This window comes from Leptonychotes weddellii, chromosome 7 (genome assembly GCF_054177405.1).
Source record: "Leptonychotes weddellii isolate Sample4059 chromosome 7, ASM5417740v2, whole genome shotgun sequence".
Taxonomy (NCBI): domain Eukaryota; kingdom Metazoa; phylum Chordata; class Mammalia; order Carnivora; family Phocidae; genus Leptonychotes; species Leptonychotes weddellii.
In genome coordinates, this window is record NC_138375.1 from 114,460,046 (window position 1) to 114,474,067 (window position 14,022).

At 51.1% G+C, this 14,022-nt stretch overlaps 1 long non-coding RNA gene across 1 annotated transcript in view; it reads right to left on the reverse strand.

Moving 5' to 3' along the window:
* Positions 1 to 489: 489 nt before the first annotated feature.
* LOC145722740 (uncharacterized) overlaps positions 490 to 14,022 on the reverse strand; it is a 153,624-nt gene continuing 140,091 nt past the window's right edge. Inside the window, exon 3 of the long non-coding RNA XR_014147238.1 lies at positions 490 to 1,101. This is a non-coding gene — a long non-coding RNA (uncharacterized LOC145722740). The remainder of the gene's footprint in view (positions 1,102 to 14,022) is intronic.

Consider the following 14,022-nt stretch of genomic DNA (forward strand, 5'->3'; position numbering starts at 1 on the left):
CACCCCACCCCCCACTCCAACAACACTCAGTTTGTTTCCTGCGATTAAGAATTCCTCATATCAATGAGATCATATGATACATGTCTTTCTCTGTTTGACTTATTTCACTCAACATGATACCCTCCAGTTCCATGCCCCTTGGGGTCTTAATAGGGAGGCAGACCCCCAGCATCCAGGCCTCTGCCGAGACCAGCCCCCTACCCTACAGAGCTGAGTGTCTCAGCCAGGCCTGCTGCCTCGGGAGCCCAAACCAAATGCCACACTGCCCACGTAGCTCCCCACTCCTGATCTCAGCTTGGGCCCCGACGTGGCAGGCCCTTCTTTCCTGAGCCACCCAACACTGGAGGAAGGGAAGGATGAAGAGCTCAGAGCCACTTCAACTTCTGGATGCATGCAGAGAGACAGCATGTTCTCCCCGTTTCCCTTCCCACCAAGTAACTCTGTGTCCCCACTACTCTGCCTGCAGCACCTCTGAGTAGAAAAGCTCCTCCAAAGATAGGAAACCAGCTTGCTTCTAAAGGATGACACCTCATAAGGCACAGAGCCCCCAAATACTTGTTCTAGAGAGAGTGCTCGGGCCCCAAGCCCCAGGAATGGATATGGCCATGGCCATGGATCTGCTTTCATGGGGACTGGCAGGGTCCTTTTTGGGGTCTGCTGTGTTCGCCCCAGGAGGGGAGGCAGGCAGACAGGCAAAGGAATACAGACACAGTGACCACTATCAGAGGACAAAGTCAAGGACCCCCTAGGAGGTGCGCAGGAAAGAAAGCTGATGCCTTTGGAACCACGAGTGGCCCATTCTGGCCCAGAATCAGACCTGCTAGTGCATTCCTGACAGGAGAATCTACCCAAACAACCTCTCCAAAGCCAGCTGTCAGCTCACAGATGCACTTACCTCCCAAGTCTTGGGTAAGTCGGCTTCCCTGGGCCTTGCTTCTCTCATTTGCACCTCCCAGATGATTTGTGAGGATATAGTCTCCACGACTGGCCAACGGCTTCACCCCCAAACCAGCCCTGGAGAGCTCAGTCCCAGCTGGCTATCCCATGGCTCTGCTGAGGAGGACTGCGTTCTTGGGAGTTCATGAGTGACATCCGCATTTGCTGTGGAAGGACAGAGACAGAGACAGCATTTAGTTCTCCTACATGCCAATCCAGAATCAACCCATCTTGTTTCACAGATGTGGAAGCTGAGGCCCAGGCAAGTCAGGTGAACCTATGCAAGAAGGTTACACATAAGGATAGACGATCAAGCGTTTAAAAATCATCATACTAGAAGATGGTATATTTCAATCCTCAAGGTTCCCTGGATTTGAATACTACCTTCGAGAGAGCCCCACATACCTGTAAGAGATGTACTGGGCAGGAGAAGATGGAGCTCAGAAGGTGAAGTCACACTCCAGCTGACACAGAGAGCCAGTGACAAAACCAGGATGAAAACCCAGGCCAACCTTCCCATGAAACCACCTGCCCATCAAGCTGGCGTTTTACCCATCCATACTCACAGCCCAGAGCTGCAGAGGGCGTTACAGGTCTGACATGGGGTCTGGGGGTGGTGGGAGAAGATGCACGGAGAATTAGCTCTGACCATTTGCTTGTGGGCAACACCAAATGCCCTTTCCATCATTTCTGAGACTTGGAGGTAAAGCCAGCTGACGGAGAAGACACCATCACCACCAGGGCCCCTTGACCTTCCTCCCACAAGGACTTTCTGGCCAGCTGATGCCACTCATTTCTCTAATAGGTAGCCAACAAAGTTCTTTCAGTACATACCATAAACAGAAGTCACAGCAGGGACAAATTAGCTAGGAATTATTTGCTTTTCCAAAGGACTGTTTTTTTTTCTTTAGCACAGGGTTCCTATAAACAACAAGAGCCCTTCTACTGGCATGTGAGTATAATCCCATTCCCAAAGACAGTACGTGGATGGCACACCAGCCACACAGAAGCACAAAGCTACTGGAGGTCAAGACTTGACACCTGCCCTGCATAAAGCACCAGATGAACGGCTCGTGTCTGGTCTAAACCCCAAACCCACCCCAAAGATGACCTGGGTGGTGAAAGGACCATGGCCACAGAAAGGATGCCAAGGAAATTAGGCATGGGCTCCAAGACAAGCCACAAAGGGGAGACCGGGAAAGCTCTGGTCCTTGTCAAAACTCAGATATAAACATTCATTCCACAGGCAAGGACGGAGCACCTACTGCACGCCAGACTTCTCTCTAGGCACTGTGTGAAACAGAACCGACAAGCTTCCCGCTCTCCTAGAGCTTACAGTGTGAGGGAATTATCAAGACAGCTGTCGATCAGAGAGCCATGCTCATGAATGCCTAACTGTAAACTCCGCTAGGGACTCTGAAGGAAAGCAACCCTAGGAGAGTCTAGGAGAGCTTTTCACAAAGGCACAGGAGGTAGCCTGAGGGCCGGGGAGGGCTTTGCCAGACGTAACCACTAAGTTGACATCTAAGATGACAGTGAACCGGGCAGACTCATGTAGAGCAGAAAGTAGTCCAGGAAGAGGTGAGGCCATGTGTCAGGGCCCTGGGGTAGGAAAGAACGGGGTATGCTTTGAGGAAATGGGACAAGGTGGCCAAAGCGGCTGGGAAGCAGAGAGCAAGGGGCAGCATGATCATGACATAAGGGCTCAAAGGTCACACCAAGGAGTTGGTCTTTATACAAAGGACATTGGGGTGCCACTGGAAGCTTACGCAGGTGAGTGCAAGGGTCAGTCTGTGTTTCACAGAGCTGGCTCTAGGTGTTGCATGGAGAACAGACCAGGAGGGCAAGGTCAAAGGGGGGTGGACAGCTAGGATGCCTGCTGCAGCTACGCAGGTGAGGGCCAAAGGCAAGCGCGCCAGGTGGCAGCTGTGAAGATGGGCAGAAGTGGATGGATGGAGTCAACAGCTGTAGGACATCCAACCAAGACTCAGGACTGGATCCTCCCAGGGGGCTAGAGACAGGGTGCGCCACAGGTGCCTCCCAGGTGTCCGGCTGTGTGAATGGTTGGACAGAGACATATTGCCTGAGATGGCGGGGCCCTGGAGGAAGTGCAAGGTGGGTGTGCTGGGGTAGCAGGGTCAGAGGGAATCTTGGATCCCTCTGACATGGCCACATGGAGATTGGAGCACGCAGCTGAGTACCCAGGTCCCAAGGGAGGAGGTGAGCACACACAGCAGCGTGGCCCCTTCCAAGGGCTGGGAAAGGACAAGTCCCGGGACGTTATGCTTCTCTCCTCAGCCCCTCTCACTTCCTCCTCCTGCATCTCCTTGTACACTGATTTCACAGGGAGACTGCAACATAGAGCCGCTTGCCACGCAAGTCAGACATCTTGCATGAGCAAAATCTCAGGCTTTTTCCCCTACGGAAACAGCAAGAGAAAATAAGCTCCGAATCTGGTGAGGGGGATTAAGTGTAGATGCACAGGAGGACTTCCCGGCTCTGAGGGTTTGACGCTGGAATGCATTAGTAAGCAGGAGTCTGGGCTCTCCCTCCCCTGAGGTCTCTGAGATTGGGGTGGATTGCTGTCTTGTGGGGATGCCTGGAAGGCAGGCCTGCCAAGAAGCAGGGATTGGATCTGATCGACCCCGGAAGCTCCCTGGGTCCAGGTGACTAAGCCCCAGTCACAGGAAACCTACCTGCCCGGTAACAATTGCTCCATTCACCAAGTACTCCCCCTGTGCCGACACCGTGCTCGGGGGCTTCACCAGCATCCCTACATCTCATTCTCACAGCAACGCCCCTCAGGGAGTGGTCACTCTGTGTGAAAGAGAGGCTCAGAGAGGTTAGGTAACCTGCCTGAAATCACACAGGCAGAGGGGTACTCTGGGATTTGAAACGCTGACCAACACCAAAGCCCATACTTCCTTCTCCCTCATCTTCCACCCTATCCCTGCTCTTTTTTTTTTTTTCCTGAAATACAGTTGACCATACAATATTGTATCCGTTTCAGATGAATCATAACATAGTGATTTGACATTGATACACATTACTCAGTGCTCAGCACGTAAGTGCAGTTATCATCCGTCACTACTCAAAATGAACACAATATTACTGACTATATTCCCTATGCTCTACTTTACATCCCCATGATTTATTTATCTTATTACTGTAAGTCTGTACCCCTTGGTCCCCTTCACCTATTTCGCCCATTGCCCCCCACCCCCCACCCCTCTCTGGTGCCTTTAATTCTATCTGAGAACAACTGCTATAAAAGTGTTCTTGGAAATGTTAGTGACACGGACTCCAGGCAGGGTAGAGAGCATGTGTAATAGCATTTCAGTAGCAATTATAGTATAAATATGTAAGTTGTAACAAATATATTAGACAACTGTACCCACAGAAGGAAAATTTGCTGCTCTTTCCCAGAAGAAAAAAAAAAATGGGAGAAAAACACTGCAAGAAACAGAGCTGTGCAGAAACAGACAAAAGATAAAGCACTGTAACTACTTCAAAGGGGACATATTTCGGTGTTTGTCAAAACCCTGCAGCCATCTGCCCCCAGCATTATGGGAGGGTTGCTAGCACTCTCATCCTCATAAAAAAAGAAATTTATACTGATTCGTAAGAACTGACATATGTTCTTGGTCTATCATACGATACACACGTAATCTCCCTGTTTGTCTTTATATTTTAGGTTCCTTTCTAGAAATTCAACACTAGTAACCTAGTTTACAGAGTTGCTTACATCCACAATTTAAAGCAAAAATCAAAGGATCAACGAGGTGCCTGAAGGATTTTACATTCTGCTCTCCACGGCTGACAGTGTTACCCTGTCTGGTGAGCGACAGGAGGAGAACCCTCCAAAGGGAAGCAGGCCCGCCCTGGGGTCTGGGGCTCACCCAGAGTGGTAGCTGGTGAGTGTGAGCCCTCCCGGATGGAGCGCCAGAGTTCATGTGGCCTCCGCCTCGGCCAACACCTGTTGCCCTGCGTCCAGGGCCCTCGAGCCAGCTGGCGCTGCTGGACTTTTGCTTCCAGAGGCCCCAAGCCTCGGGGGGCAGCACGGCACCCAAACGAGAGAGCCACACAGGAACCCAGCCGCACCCTTCTAGGCATCACACCCCCTCAAGAGGCAGCTCCACACTTATTCCAGGCCTTCCCCCGACCTAGTTCCCTGTCACACAGAGACACACACGCAGGTGCCCACCTCGAGTCTCCAAAAAAGCAACTGGCCAAAATGAGCCCAGGCCACCCCAAGTCTGCTCACAGGCCCTGTGGTGCAGGGTAGGGCAACGGAGCTGCCCGGCGCCCCCTGCAAGAGCTCAGAGCCAATGGCATGCCTTTGAAGACACTTGTTTGTGCCCTTCACCCTCCATTGTGGGAAAAGGGCACCCGGAAAAAAAAAAAACTGGGAAGCATGTGGCCACGACCCCGAATAGAGGCAGAGGGGCCGGCTCAGGGGGCATCCGTGCACCGCACCCCGTCCTCCCCTCTGTGGCAGCCGCGCGACTGCAGGTGTCTGCTGTAGGACGACAGGACTCTCTCAGACAGCAGCAGGGACTGGCTATGCCAGAGCAGCTGTCTGTGCAGGGACTTCAGACCTTATGGTCAGAGAGGTCTGTGGGCTGTGAGTTTGGGGCCCCCAAAAAGAGGCTCGCCCAGGCCAGGGCTGGGAGACGGGTCACCCCAGCTTCTCCGTGAACCAAGCATCTGTTCCTTCCTGGAAACAGGGCCTCTGAAGCCCCCTTTGGACTCTGCAGCCTTTTCTCTGCACCCCCCCCCCACCTCCCCAAGTTGCCCAGCTATGCCAACAAAGGCATGTGTGGGGGAAGAATGGTGCTCATATTTAATAACCCTCCAATCTGGCTCCCCATGTGGCTATTGTTAGGTAGATTTAACCAGCAATTACGGAGGTACCTCCTTCCTCCTCAGCAACAATATAGGCCCTTAATCCAGCTAAGACCCAGAGAGTTTAGGGGTGAGCTCACGGAGATGAAGGTACCAGCTTCAGCAGGGCCTGCTCCGGGCCAGGGGAGCTGGAATGCGGACAAGCGCTCTCCGAAATTCACCCCTTCTTGCCAGCGAGAAAATAAAGGGGGTGGGGGGCCACAGGGCAGGCAAAGAAGGGGCTCCCTGGCTGAAGCCCCCATGATAACTTGCCTTCCTGAGAATTCACATGGAAAGTTGTCACAAATGTTTGGATTAAGAATTGAGAAAGAGAGCTGACAGGCCCCACGGAAGCCCCAAGCGTGGGCTGAGCCTGTTGAGGGGACGAGCTCCTCCTGGAGCACTGCAGCCCTGGCCCCTTATCTAAGAGGAGACAATCCTAATGCCTCAGCTCCATACTCAAGCTGCCTACCATCTGGCCAGAGGAGAAGATAAGTTTGCACAGGGGAAACATCGCTGGCAAGATAGGACTGGATTGTAGGAAGAAGCCTAACGTTCCGCCTCAAGCACGCCATTTGCATTCCCACCCCTGAACCTTGGCTCCTACTAGTTCCCCCGCCAGGCTGGCCCTGCCTCCTCTCCACTGTCCCACTCCCTCCCTGCAAGGCCCAGCTTCAAGGTTTCCACAGCTTCCCCAGAGCTCAGTCCCCCATGACAGCGCCCATGCTGTCTATACAGGCAGGCTTGTGGGGCTCACAGCACAGTTTGTCCTTGGGGGTACCAGAAGAGGTAGAGAAATTGGAAGGCTGTGACTTCTCTCTCTGTTAGCCTGGGCTGCCTCCATCAGGCCAACCTCCACTTTAAAAAGGAAGCCCTTGGGGCTCCTGGGTGGCTCAGTTGGTCAAGCGTCTGCCTTCGGCTCTGGTCATGATCTCAGGGTCCTGGGATCCAGCCCCGTTTCAGGCTCCCCGCTCAGCGGGGAATCTACTTCTCCCTCTTCCTCTGACTCCCCCCCTCATTCATGCCACCCTGCCCCAGCTTAAATAAATAACTAAAATCTTTAAAAAGGAAGCCCTTTCTCACTGTGCCAAGGTCAGAGAAGGGAGTGAGCTCCCGGGACCCGGAAGCTGTCTGGCCTGGGCTGGGAGGCCCCTTGCTGTACTTACTGCAGGACATGGGGTGGAGGCTACACGAATGAGTCTGTAGCCGCTCCGGGCCCTACAGGGCAACTAGGGTCTGATGGGTCAGCACCTGCCCAGCTCCCCAGCCTTTCGGGCCTGCATTTTCTCACCCGAGTTTTCTGGGTAGTATTTGGTTCTGCTTTATCACAAAACAATAATGAAAAACACTTGGTGTCAAATGTCATCTTGGATAAAGGTCTGATTGTGTCCTAAAGAGGTACAGGGACCCGAGGCAGCATTGACTGAGTCCCTCACCCCTTGACAGGCAGGCACCATGTCAGGGCTCACACACCCCTTCGGCCAGAATCTAAGAACAATGGCTTTGCAGAGCACGGACCTGGATCTGAATTGCAGCTTCACCACGCAGGAACTGTGACCCTGGGCAAGTCGCATCATCCTCCCATCCTTGACTTCCTTATCAGCAGAGTGACAATTATAATCATACCAAGTTTAGAGGGTTGTCACGACAACTGAATTACATGAGCTCCATGCAGTCATTCTCAAAGTGTGGACCTGGGACCCGCAGCATCAAGCATCACCTGGGAACATGTTAGAAATGCACATTCTCAGGCCCCATGCTAGACCCACTGAATGGGCTCCTCCGGAGGTGGGGCTCAGCAATCTGTGTTTGTGCACGCCCTCCAAGGGGTTGTGATGTACACTCGAGAATCACCCACCAACACAGGGAAGCTGCTGAAGAACCTGGCGAGCAAGCAGTAGTCACTATTTCAGGAATGACTGTCCGGCTCTCTGCCTCCTCCCCTAATGGACCCAGAGCTCAGGGAAGTTAAGCCATTTCTCCAAAGTCGAACAGCTAGAAGCCAGGCACCATGGCTCCGGAGGCCCCAGTCTTCCCACTGCACCCTCGGTCTCCCACTGAAAGCCCACACCCTGCAGCGAAGGCAGGACTGATGATGTTCTCCACCGGGCTAACCAGAGGCTAGCATGCTCAGAGCTATAAACACTTCCCACAAACCTGCAAGGAAAGCAAAGAGACTAAGGAAAGAAATGATCCCTCCAAAAACAGGAGGATGCAGAGCCTCTCGGGCCAGAGAGGACTCCCTTCCTCGGGAATAAAGGACACGGGATACGCAAACCGAGGGCTCTCCAGGACGCAGCTGCAGGCCGCTCTCGGCAAGAGTCAGCCACGTTCACGGCACCACGGGTCGATGTGTGAGCTGTGCACACCAAGGCATCCATTTAAGAACTTTTCAAACAGGAAATCAAAAATATAATTATCAGCTCGTCAGGAAAACTTGATGACATTCTCTCCAGGGCTCCCTTTCTCTAGCTATACAGAGAGAGGCTAAGTGACAGGCGCCCGGTGCGCTACAGCTTTAAGAAGGGCCGCTTTGTCTCCCGCACCTGCAGCCTGGACTGAGGCCTTTGCACTGTTGGTGCCTTAACGCAGGCGTCCCCCTCCTCCCAAGGACGGGGCCCCCACGCGTCCACTGCGCGGAGTCTGGCTGTACCACACGCCTACACCCGCCGCGTCTGCAGCAAGAACCCAAACGAGCCCACGGCTCAGGCTGACGGGCGGAAGGGGGTTTGGTGGAGAGGAGTCCTGCTTTCTGGGAAAGCGCTCCACAGAGAATTCACGGAAGCCATGGCCACTCCCGGCTTCCAGGAGATAGGTCCTAACTGAGTTCACTCTGCCTCAGCACTCAGCACAATGCCTGGCAAGCATGGGCTCCCAATAAATGCTTATAAGGAATGAACCGATGTTCACAAAGCCACATTCTTGGTTCACCATCCCCGCAACTCCCATTAAACCTCCTTGCCTCACCCGAACCCGCAAAGCTCCTCTCCCCACCAGCCACTGCCACCCCGCGTGAGTGTTCTCAGCTTGCCTTCTTCACTCACTACGCTGCCAGCCACATTGACGGTTTTCATGCAACAAGGGAACCAAGCTCTGCCCCACCTCAGGGCCTTTGCATATGCTAGTCTCTCCCTGTCTTGTGTTTTGTCCGACTGTGCTTCCCCATTTCCAGTGAACTGTCAGTTCCAGTGAATCAGGACCATGTCTGTCCTGCTTACTCCTGTATTCCCCAGGACCGAGCACACTGTAAATACAAATTAAATCTTTTTAGAATGGGTGGGTGAATGAGTGAATGAGTTCACAGAGAAAAAGACAGAAAAGCAGTAGTAATCATAATCCAAAATGAATAAGGAGAGTGACAGCATTCCATGGTCGTGGGAGGGGTCGGGTACAGGCAGGACAGGTCCCTGTCTCCCTCGGGGAGCCTGGCTGAGGGCTGACAAGACTGCCATGGAGGCTTCGCACCTGCAGCAGGCAGAAAGGGCACTGGAGGGTCTGCCAGACTGTCCGTGACATTCTGCCTTGCTTGTCACCAGCTACTCCCAAATAGGGGCATCTCTAACAGCCAGTTGGCCACGATCATTATGTGCAGCCTGGGGGCTAAGCCCTAAAGAAGGAGACCTTCCCCTTGCCAGCCCAACCTGTAGCTTCTCCAGGGCTGCTGTGAGTAAAGGCCTGTGGCAGGGGACGGGGAAGGGCATCCAGAAGAGGGAAGGAGCCATTGGTACTACTCTGGCTTTACCAAACAGGCCCCTACCCGGAGCCTGGTCTCCTGTGCTCCCTGCTGAAAAACACACAGCTTCCTGGGTGAGTTGCGCTCCCTGGGTAAGGGGCACCCAAAGAGGACATCAGACCCTCCACCCCACCCCTGAGGATCGATCCTAGCCAGTGCTTCCAGTTTGTGAGTTTCTCCAGGCAGATGTGTGCCAGACTGGGCTGGACTATCATTGGAACATTTGCCTTTCATGGGAGTCTGAACTTCTCCTTCCCAGACTTATATTTGAAACAAGCCATGATGGATGTTCATGCTCATAGGAAGACTAACAGCTGGTCATCATTTATTTACGCAAAGAACCTCATGCAAGGAGAGTCTTCTACATACAACACTGCCAACTAAAAACCATTCTGCTACCACGCATAGGCCAGCTGCAGGCTTCCCACTAGACTAGAACCCTCACCTCCAGAGCTTCTCATGCCCATGAATGCCATACACAGGAGGGGAATAGGATGGGGAGAGGCTCTCCCTGTCCCTCTCCCTGTCCTCACTCCCTCTGAGGCCTTAAGCCAGGGTATTTATACAGCGGCTCTGACTGCTTGCAGCCAGCGAGGTCCATTAGTAGGATGTAAATAGCTCTCTGCTCTTCAAAGGCTGGTTGAGCCATTCTGTGAGGTCTGAGTCAGCCCCGCCAGGGTCTCGCATTTCAAGCCTTATTAATCTTCCTGATAACTTCCATAAAGGGCCAACACGCCTTTTTGGTATGCTGGGACTGCCAACCGTGCCCCAGGGGGGATTTTCACAAGAAATTGGATTTGCTGAGCTCCTACTGTATGCACAACTCTATCCCAGTCACTCTGGGGAGAGAAAAAGAAGAAAACATGTTCACTGGTTTCAAGGAAACAAGGCATACATGGAGAGGAACTACTCTGGGTCAAAGCACAAAGAACCCTAAGAAACCAAAGTGAGAGTGCCATCAGGCACGGCTGGGTGGCCAAGCACATGGCCCTTGCTGTCAGAGAGACTGGGCTTTGGAACCCTACCTCGCCTTTTTGGACCTGGGACAAAGGCTTGAACCTTCTGGGCCTCTGTTTCCCCATCTGTAAAATGGACACAGGACCAGTAACAATAGTGTTCTTGAGAGGATGCAATGAAATAGTATATGGAAAGCACTTAGCATGGTGCCTGGCAGAAAATAAGCACTTGAGAATTATCAGCAGCGGTTTACTGTGAGAGAAGCTTTAGGGAGAAGGCAAGTTTTAAGGCCTTAGAAGAAGAGAGGGACAGAGATCCATTCCCTAGCTTGTCACCCTGCCCTTGGGGGTGGTGACATTGGCCTAAGCTGCCTCTCTGATCTGGAGTCAGAGAAGAGGAAAGGACCAGCTACTGGTCCTCAACCATGGACAGAAAAATCCATTTCCAGAGCCATTCAGTCTTCTAGGATAAAAGAGTCCAAAATCCCATAGCACATTAGGCCTGTGGAGAAACTACCCAAAAAGCACAGAGCCAGGCAGGCCTTGGTCTGGGGGAGCCCCGTGACTCAGGGAAACTGAGCGTGGGCCATAGCCATGGGTCAGGGCAAGGGGTGAGCGGTACAGGGAGACAGCCGCTTATTGGCAGCAATCCCCTTGTCCTAACTGCGGGGGTGGGGGCAGGGGGGGTGCCCGGAGGAGAGAAGCACAAGCCTTGTACTCTGACAGGACACAGTCCCTGGCTCTGTCTCAAGCACTTTCCCACCCTTCCTGTCAGGATACACTCACAGCTACCCTGTGGGGCAGGTGGAAAGGAGAGGAGTGGCATCTGCCGCTTGCCAAGGAAAAACTGAGGATCAGAGAGGCTAAGTGATTATCCAAGTTTACACAGCAAGGCAGGGGCAAACCTGGAACTCAAATCCATCTTCCAATGCCTGATCCTGTCCTCATGGCCTTCCTCACCTGACTCCCCACAGCTGCTAAACACCAGTTGAAGTATATACTGCAACCCAGAAAAAACTTTCAATCATGCATAAGACCCCCGTGGGAGCAAATGACATATCGTATATGGCAACTTCCCAGATGTTGCCAAGATGGCAAGAGAGTTCCCCCAGGTGAAGACAACATTCTTAAGACGGAAGCAACTTAAGTTTTTGTCAAGACGGAACGGCAAGATAAACTGTAATATGTCCACACAATAGCCTACCACCAGGCACAAGAAAAGCATGAGGTTGATCTTGAGGTAGTGGCGTGGACAGAACACCAGGACGTGATGAGTGAAAACCACGAGCTGCTGAGTGAGGCACGATGTACGATCCCATGCATGTTTAAAAAAGCAATGAAAACAAAACCACATACTGTCTCCGGATTCATAAACACATATGCAAATGTACCGGGAAACATCTGGCAAGACCCACACTCCACCAGTCACCTTCCACATGGCCCCTGCAGGCCCCCTCCCTACCCACTCTGTGCCCCGGGAGGCCGGCCTGTATGGATGGCATCATTGACTTGCCCTGCCTCCCAGCCAATGGCGGGCACGAGCAGGAAACCCAAGGGATGGAAGAGAAGGACACTGGAGTATTAATTCTCCTAGTTCCCATCTAGGAGGTCTCCAAAAACTGGCCACATCCCTCAACCAAAGTCACAGCTTCTCTCAAGGTGCCCCACCCTCTTCTCCCAGGTATTGGTTCCTGGGGCCTAAAGGGGAGAAACGCTTTCTTCTATAGCAAGCCTCGGGGTGTTGCACTATGCTTTGTGGATTCCCCATAACCACCTACATATTGTCCCTCTATTAAAGCCTCCTCAAATTATACTAGTTAGAATGTGCCATCCATTTTCTCCTAAGATAAAAGCCAAACTGGTAACAGTGGGCAACTGGGGAGAGTAGGGAGAGGGGTGAGCCTCACCATCTGAGGCTTAGTGATCCACCGTGACTTTAACCTTTTCAGTAATTATGTACTGTGTGCTTAGTTCTTAGTGCAGGAAGTTCCAAGTGTATAAAATATAGAGAAAATACTCTAACGAGGTTCCAGGGTATCCATTACCCAGCTTTAACAGCTAGTTCATGACCAAGGTTGTTTCATCCATGGCCCCAGCCACTCCACACTCCCTTACTGTTTTAAAGCAAATCCAAGACATCATAACATCTGTGAAGTTTTAGAAAAACTAGATTTCTGTATTGCCTGGGTATTTAAAAAGTAATTGAAAACAAAGAACCCTCAAAGGTAGAACTTTTGAGGGTAAGGAGACTCTGTCCTTGTTTTTAGTTTGGGCTCAGGTCAAGGCTTTTCTCCTCTGCCATTTGTCCTAGTAACATGGCTCAGAGGCTGGCCAGGTGGCTGTGCTGGCCCCTTTGGTGGCTGGGGGCTTGACTAGCACTGGATGTCCCTGTCAACCTGTCCTACATGTGGAGGAACTCATCATTACACAGAGCTACAGCAATACCTCCCACTGAGCATCAGCTTTAAGGTTCTGCTCAGACTAGTTTTCTGGGATTTTCTTCTATTTTAACTTTTTACTGAAGTGCAACTTTATGTTTGTGAGCTTCATTCTATATTATCGCGTAGAGTTGTAGACTATTCATTTTCATTGCAGCATAGTATTCCACTGTGTGGGTGGATGGATGTATGTATGAATGGATGGTTGGATGATAGATAGACAGATAGATGCACACACATACATCATACATACATACATATACTGCGATTCATTTATCCATTCTACTCTTGATGATAGAAATTTGGGTCATTTCCAGTTTGGAACTACTAAAAATGTTGTTATGGACATTCTAGCACATTTGTAACGTTCACGTGCATGCACTTCTGTTGGGTATATACCTAGAATGGAAAGGCTGGATCATAAGAAGGCATACGTTTAACCTCGGGAACCTACCAACAGTTGTCCAAAGTATATATCATTTCTGGTATTCAACATCCTTGCTAATACCTGGCTATCTTCTCGGTTTGCTTTTTTTGTTCTACTTTTGTCATTCTGGTAGATGTAGTCTATCTCATTGTGGTTTAATTTGCATTTCCCTGATGACTAATGAAGCTGAACACTCTTTCTTATGTTTCTTGGCCATCGGATATCCTCTTTTATGAAACATCTTTCCTAGTCTTTTGTACATTTTTTTCAGTGGGTTGTCTTCTTTTTCCTATCAATTTGCAGAAGTTATTTATATATTCTGGATGCAAGTCATTTGTCAGACACAGGTTTTGAAATGTCTTCTTCCATTCTGCAGAATGCCTGTTCACCTTCTTAATGGTGTCTTCTCAAGTTTGTAAGTTTAAATGGTCTAATTTATCAACTTATTTTCTTGTATGGCTAACAATTTTTATGGCTTATTCAAAAAATATTTGCCAACACGGCTCTCACTTTTTATGAAGATTCCTCTAGGAAAAAAAAAAATACTATTGGAAATTGAGTAAGAAAAACCCTAGGAAACCGCTAACAGAAACCCCGAATCAGCAGCTCCAAGAAGCAATCGATATGTGGTTGCCTCATTAGAAAGAC